This window comes from Humulus lupulus, chromosome 9, assembly GCF_963169125.1.
Source record: "Humulus lupulus chromosome 9, drHumLupu1.1, whole genome shotgun sequence".
NCBI classification, from domain to species: Eukaryota; Viridiplantae; Streptophyta; class Magnoliopsida; order Rosales; family Cannabaceae; genus Humulus; species Humulus lupulus.
The window spans coordinates 103,049,233-103,056,893 of NC_084801.1; the positions used below are offsets into that span (position 1 = coordinate 103,049,233).

A 7,661-nucleotide genomic window follows, 5' to 3' on the forward strand; every position below is an offset into this window, starting at 1 on the left:
TTCTTAGATTATGAACTTTTTTTTTTTTGCCTGATGATGATAGTTTTACACACGAGTCTTCGGTTTGGTTTTATCTTTCTGCTCCCACCATTATCAACATTCATTATAAGCCTCCAACGACCATTTGCTGCATATTTTGTGTCAACGTATCGTTACTCTTATTATTATTGTTGTTCTCTAAAGGATATAATAAATTATCTGTTGGAAGTGCATTTATGGTGATTTTGGTGAATGTCAATGGCAATGGTTGTAGTGGTAATGGTTTAACCTTCTGAATGATGTGATTGAATTTTTAGCAAGTTTTGCTACAAGGTGGCTTCAACATTGTTGTTTAACGTCTACTCTCATTGATACTTTTCTGGGAATGGATTTCATTCTTTTTAGTACTTTTTTTTATTCAAACCTTTGTTGTAAATATTGTATTTTGTTTCTCTTTGTAAAATTGTATTATATCTTTCTTCTTTTGATGTGTTCTCTGGAATTTCTATCTTAGATTGGACACTTTTAATCTACAATTTATTTCTGATACTTTACAATACTATTAAAATAGATTTAGTTATGATTTCTTGTTAAAATTCTTTTATTTGTAATTTACTTTTCTAAAATGTTCTTATAGTGGCAAAATCTATTTTTATATGCTAGAGTAAATTGATTTTTTCTTCCCCAAGTTATCATTCTCTTGCATCTGATAATGGTGAAGTTGGAGGTTGACTGTCCCTGTGTCACCCCAGAGGTTGTTCTCAAAGCATTTGGTCATGTTGATAAATTTACTGACCTTATGGTTAAAGATGAGAAAACTAGGACTTGCTATCGTGCCGATCACTTGCTCAAGGACTTCTGCAGTGAAAAGCTTCAAAAAGACCTTTCCATAACTGCCAAGGAGGCTGCAGAACTGAAGCGCATACTTGCTATTTTGGATGATCTTTCAGCTGAAGAGCTGGGTGCCAAACTTAAGGAGTATGGCATTACAGCTCCAGACACTAAGAATCCACTTTCTGATCCATATCCATTCAATCTTATGTTCCAAACATCAATAGGCCCATCTGGCTTGAGCCCTGGGTGAGCACGTTACATTTTGGTACTAATTATTCTTAGTGATTCTTTTTTATTAAGACTCCTGTTTGGTCAGTAATGATATGTAATTAAATCTACTCTGCTGTAGGTTCATGCGGCCAGAAATTGCACAGGGCATATTTGTTAACTACAAAGACTTGTACTATTACAATGGGAACAAGCTTCCTTTTGCTGCTGCTCAAATTGGCTAGGCTTTCAGAAATGAGGTTCTTAATTTTCTTATCTTTGGACTTTAGCACTTATGTTTGCATAGGATGCTCATATTATTTCTAATTGGTAACGGGACTTTAGCACTTTGTAACTTCTTAGATTGCAAAACCTTGTTATGTGCATAGAGGGAATCATATATTTTGAGAATGGTTTATTTATGGTTTTGCATTTTGAGAATGGGATTAGTCAATGAGTAATGATCTTGAAATTATTACCAGGTCGTTGAGCATGGTCTGGGACATCTGTCATTTACAGAAAAACAGGTGGTCACTCCAACTGGTAAGCTGATAGTCAAATGGAATTTTTTAGTTCTTTGTCCCTTTCAGTTTTCAGTTTTCATTTTTAATGGGTTCCTTTAGCTTATATGTGAAAAATTACTTATCATATTGTAACTTTTCCTTTTTTATTTTTTTAAACAGGAAATTTTTTAGCATATGAGTAACATTATCTTCTTGTCTGAATGTGAGGGCATTAACTGTTTAGCCTCAACAATTAAGTGCCACTACTCATATTAGAAAAGCAAAGCATTATGTTGTCAGTACTGCAAATCTCTAAAAAGGAAAATCTAATATTAATTGTCCTAATATGACAGTTTAGGACCCATGCTTCATATGCATGTTTGTTGTTCAAAGACTAAAGTTAGTTTATGATGTATAGATGATACCTTCATTATTTTGTTTTCTTTTTCTAATTTTGATTTCGCTAAGAGAGTCCAATTTCTTGAAACTGTAATTGCTGATAGCTAATTTACATCTCCTGCCTTTCGCAGAGTCCGTGTATACTGGTGTAGATTTCTGTAAGAGATTATGTGGTGTGTCTATAATCAGGAGGTAATTTCGCAAAGCAATTGTGGCATGTGTTTTTTTGTCAGTTTTTCATATAAACTTTATATTTGGAAGCAAACTCTAGAGGATTTCTATTCTTGGGCCAAAAAATAAGATTCAAAGCTGTAATTTTTCACAATGTACTAATTCGATTTATTCTCATTGCACACTTATTATTGTCATTACAGCGGTGAGAGTATGGAGAATTCTCTGAGAGCATGTTGTAAGGGAATCAAGATTGGGAAAATTCTAATCCACAGAGAAGGAGACAATGGCCAACAGGTTTCTGTTTTGTTTCTTTATTTTTTTTGGTGGTGTGTGCTTTGTAGCATTGCATTTAGTTAGCTTAATATTTAGCTCATATTTTCTTGAGTTGTTGCACCAGAATTCCCTAAATCAAGAGCCATATTCTGTCAGAAGTGAATCATGTCTTGTTAACAGAATGATTTTTCAACTGGTTACAGGTCTTTCCCAGAGCTTGGACAACAATTTTGATTTCTCTAGACAATGGTGGCATGTGGAACCTTCGAATAGACAATCTAAACTCGTGGTATCTAGGCTAGGAAACGTACATTAGTGTTGTAAACTCTGAGTTTGTGAGAAGAATTGTAGAAGCAGCAGAAAGTAAATTCAATTCAATTTCGTTTTCTGGTTTTAGATATGCAACACGCATTTTATTGATTTTTCCTCTTTTTTATTTCTATTTAATGTGATAAACATTTCCAAGTTTATACTTTACATTTATTAAATAAGACCAAATAAGAAAAGAAGAAGAAAGAAAAAAGTCTACTGTTCTTAAAGATTATAAAAAGTTGAAATCATCAATTACTAAAGTCTACATATTTTATATTTATTACACTCTTTGTTTCAAGGATGGAATCATGAAACTATACAATTAATTTCAGTCACATGAAAATGATGATTTTTTTGGACATTTGAGTTGGAATATGTTTCTTTATGTTAAGTTTGAACCATTAATGAATATAGTTTTATTTTGTCTCTCCATCTTTTTACTGTCAATTCTAAGTGCATTTTGTTTGCTTTGTTTTTTTCTTGAATTGAACCTCAGTTTCTCATGCTAGTGCGTCAACTAAATGTCTAAACATAAAAGCTAATAAGCTATATGTATTTTCATTCATATGATATTTATACACTCCAATTTTGCTATGATTATTTCTCACATGTTAGATGTAACTTTCTGGTTCATAAGGAGTAACGACTGTGTACTCTTTCTGATCCTATCTTTCTTTCTTTACAGGATTGCTCTCTTGATTTCCATGCTTTTTATGTGCTCTATATGCTATCACAGGTACAATTTTTTGTTCTTTTTAATCTACTCTCAGATTATTTTTACTCCGCAATGATGCATTCCAATTTTCTTACTTAATTTATTTTTGCGCATACCTTTTTTCTCTTGATTTCCTTATTGTAAACTTACCTGCCCCCCCTCTTTCCCTACTTCCTTTGGGGTTTGAAAAAGCTATCTTAAAAGTCATCTTTTATATCATATTATCTATCTGTTTCTTTGGATATAAAAAATATCTCTGAATATTGTTGCTAAGAAACTCTGAGAATGAAAGACAGAGTGTTGAGGTACATGACAGGGAGATATTTGATATATTTGTTATTAGTTTTAGAAAGATCCCATACTTGTATTTGTGAAGTTATAGATGGACTATAATTTCCTAATTATGATGCAATTAAAGGCTATTTGCGCGCTAATAATCGATTGCTCATACTGGTATGATTTTATATGAAGCTTCATTGTAGTGGAATTGTTACTCTCTGATACATTCACTCTCTATATTTATAGCATATGTACGTTACTGGTTAGTGGTTACAAATTGTTTTGGAGATAAAATAATTAACTTTTGTCTACCCTTGAAGAACAATACCTTGATCAATTGTGTATTTGTCCATTACTGTACAATTCTGTCTACAAAGACAGCAGTTATTCTTTGGGAAAAGCTATCCTGGCTACTAAAACAGACATGCTGCATAATAGCTTTTTGTTTGGTTGTTTATTCTAGGTGTCAATATCTATATTTGTGTTTGGGTTTGGATTGTGTTAAAGGGATTGTCAATATCTCTCTTGATGTTGCAAAATAATATTTGATTCATAACTAGAAGGTATCCTTCTCTAACAATGATTTTGGTCTAGAATTGTTGGTTAATAAAACTTCCAAGTTTAGTCTTTTGTGTTTTCTCTCTCTATGTTTTTTTTTTGGCAGTGGCTTCGATCATAAAGCACACTCTGCTGCTGATTTTTGTAGCTTAGTTTATTGTGGTGTTCTATTTGTGTTTCTCTTTTATGAGTTTCTTATGGCTTGTTGGACTTAGTCTAAATACATGGTCATGCTCTTTATTTAATCTCTCAAACTATTTCAGACTAATGAATTGACACAACCATTTATGCTCTTTATTGCTTCTTTTTTAGTAAGCCTAATCACATGTTTGCCTTGCACACATATAATATGAGTGTCATCTAGATTATGGGCCATTGGATCTTATATATATCTTACATCATGCAGTTATGTTTATATGCACACAAGCATATATAGTGCTCTTTATTACTGTTATGGTTGGAATAGTATGGTACATATATAAATTTTGTTTAACTTCTCTATCGTTTCCTTCCTCTCTTTCTCTTTCACACATATACATGAACACATGGTGGGGCTGTATCATTGGGACACCCATTAGGATGCAGTGGAGCTCGTATCTTGGTCACATTGTTAGGGGTAATCTATAAGCTTCCCTTCTCTTGCAATGCATTCCTAGTTTGACATTCTAATATCATTTATATAGTTATCTGGTTTGTTTACATGTTTTCTTAATGATCTAAAGTCATAGTTCGTGGTCATATCTAAGCTTATGCTTTCTACATACACTCATGTGAAGTGATCTCGTGTTTGTCATTTATTCTTTTAAATTTCTGTTGAGAGTTTAGCTGTGGAATAAAAGAGACGTTGGTAACTATGCTCACTCTGATATATTTTACCTGGAATTTCTGAAATAAGAATAATGTTGTTGCAGGTATTGAGACATAAAAAGGGAAAGTACGAGGTTGGTGTCATATGCAACGGTGGCAGGGGAGCTTCTTCACTTGTTCTTGAGCTCATGTAAGACCTGTAATTGTTTTTGAGCTTATCTTGATTGAATTCTCCTGATCGGCTAGCCAGCTTATAAATAAAGCTAATTGGCTAACCCAATTGTACTCATCACTTCGTTCATTTTCAATAATAAGAATCAATTTCTCATCATGATTAATATCAATAGAATAGCAAAACTTGTTGCTTATTCTTGCATTGTTGAGAGGAAATGATATTATATTATCATGGGTTTGGCTTAGACTACATATATTCAATAGGACTCAACTTTACCAAACTAGCAAATGCTATTTTATTTTGTGCGACTTCAGTTAATTGTTTCTTTTGCTCACCTGTCATAACCTGATGAAACCAAAAAAGAAAAAACTACTAGTATTTCCTTTATATCTTATGTGGAGACTTGGAAATTATGGTTTTTGACACTCTTAAGTAAAAGGCTCATTTTCGAGTAGTTTCGAAGTAGAATGGTTTTTGTTTGCTTTGGTGTAGTTGTGAATCCATTATTTTGTATGTGGTGTCCTTTCTTAGATATAATTTCCATAGCATTTTTCTTGAAGTAATTTGTGATGCTAGATAATAACAATAAAATATTTCTTTGTTTATTTTGCAGATGTGACAAGAGAAGTATAAAAGGATACTTAAGACTCCTTGAAAGTAGTAACTTTGTTTATTTATTTGTGTTGAAAGTAGTAACTTTTAGACTCCATGAATACTTAAAGAATATTTTGTTGTTGATAACAGTGTTGAATGTTTTAAACTAAATTGTGGATTGTTAATTCAATGTTGAATGTTCTTACTTTTTGTTATTTGAAAATCAAGTTCATTTGATGATGCTAGTATATATTAGAAAGCTAATTTTAATTATATAAAAAAAATTAAAATATAATAGAATAAATTAGTGTTATATAAATAAAATATATAATGAGAATTTAAACATATCTAAATATAACAATAATATGAAAATTGAGTTATAATATCTATTACAATAACACTTTCTATGCAAAGAATTATGTTATGCAAACTTCATTATATAACATAAATAATGTGTTATGCTAAAGTGTAGTATAACACAAAACATGTGTTATACTAAAGTGTAGTATAACACAAAATAAGTGTTATACTAAAGTGTAGTATAACACAAAAAAAATGTTATATAATCGACTATAAATAAAATAATTAAACACTTATCTATATATTAAAATAACACAGAAATTGTGTTATCGTTGACAGTACAATAACAAATCAGTATAACGCTGATAAAGTGTTATGTAAAGTACCATGACCTACGATAACATAGTCGGTCTTAACACATCAGAAAGTGTTATCATATGTTTTGATAACACATTTTCGGTGTTATTAAAAGCATGTTTTCTTGTAGTGCACAGACTCCACTCAACCGGGTAGCAGAATCTTTCCTGAGCCCTTTGATTTGTTTTCCCAAAACCCAAAACCAATAGCGTCGCTGTGCCCCCTGGCAGTGTCACGACACAACAATGGACCGAAAAGTCCCCTGGGAAAAACTTGCTTTTTGAGTTGCGGCGTCCCATCAAAGGGCCTCAACGGCCCAACTAATCAAGAGTTTTTCTTCCCATTTTGAGGCGCGGAGCCCCCTAAGAAGAGTCGCGCCACCACGACGATCCGAGGGCAAACCCACCCTCGAAAAAACTCAAGCGGGACGCGACGCTCTTCCCAAGTGTCGCAACTCTACTTCGAAAATCCTAGAAATGTAATTTTTTCAAAAATCGTATCCAACCCAAATCAATCTCAAAACAACATTTAAACCAATTTGAAGCCTAATCCCGACTGCAAATTGACTACACAATCTACAAACACCACAATTAGTACCAACACATGCCCCAAACTCCCCAAAATATCCACTTTATCAAGAACATTCCAAAACCAAACTATCCAAAAAGAAAACAACAAACTAACCTTAAATTCCACTGCAAATTTGAATCCTCTAGCTTGCTGATGATCTAGGAAACCTGTACTCCTCAACATCAATCTTTAATCGCCTCCTGAACCACTTTTATGCTTGGTGTTCTAGGAGAAATCCTTAAAAAGCCTAAAGAGAGAGAGAGAGAGAGAGAGAGAGAGAGAGAGAGAGAGAGAGAGAGAGAATGTGAAAGTTCTATTCTCCCAAGCTGGGACCTTAGTCATTTTAAATGGAAAAAGACCATTTCACCCCTGCCTTATCTAAACCTCAAAGAAAACCCCACTGGCATTTTGGTCATTTAGCTTAAATTCCTGCCAAATCTCAAATTACGCTTAAAATTCCCAATTGATCCACTAATCCTTCAAACACTCATATTTTTCCCAGTATGTCCCATATTCCGATAATTCCCAGTAATTCTCCAAATTATGAAAATACCCCTAGGCTCACCCTGAGCCGGGTATTATTCTTAATTGTGACTTTTCCGCTAACTAGCTCAAAAGGACCGAC

At 33.1% G+C, this 7,661-nt stretch overlaps 1 long non-coding RNA gene across 1 annotated transcript; it reads left to right on the plus strand.

Moving 5' to 3' along the window:
* Nucleotides 1-646: 646 nt before the first annotated feature.
* Nucleotides 647-2,801, plus strand: LOC133800980 (uncharacterized). The gene is made up of 5 exons (XR_009876681.1): nt 647-1,059; nt 1,163-1,280; nt 1,503-1,563; nt 2,054-2,114; nt 2,297-2,801. It is a non-coding gene; the product is annotated as an uncharacterized LOC133800980 (long non-coding RNA).
* Nucleotides 2,802-7,661: the final 4,860 nt, after the last annotated feature.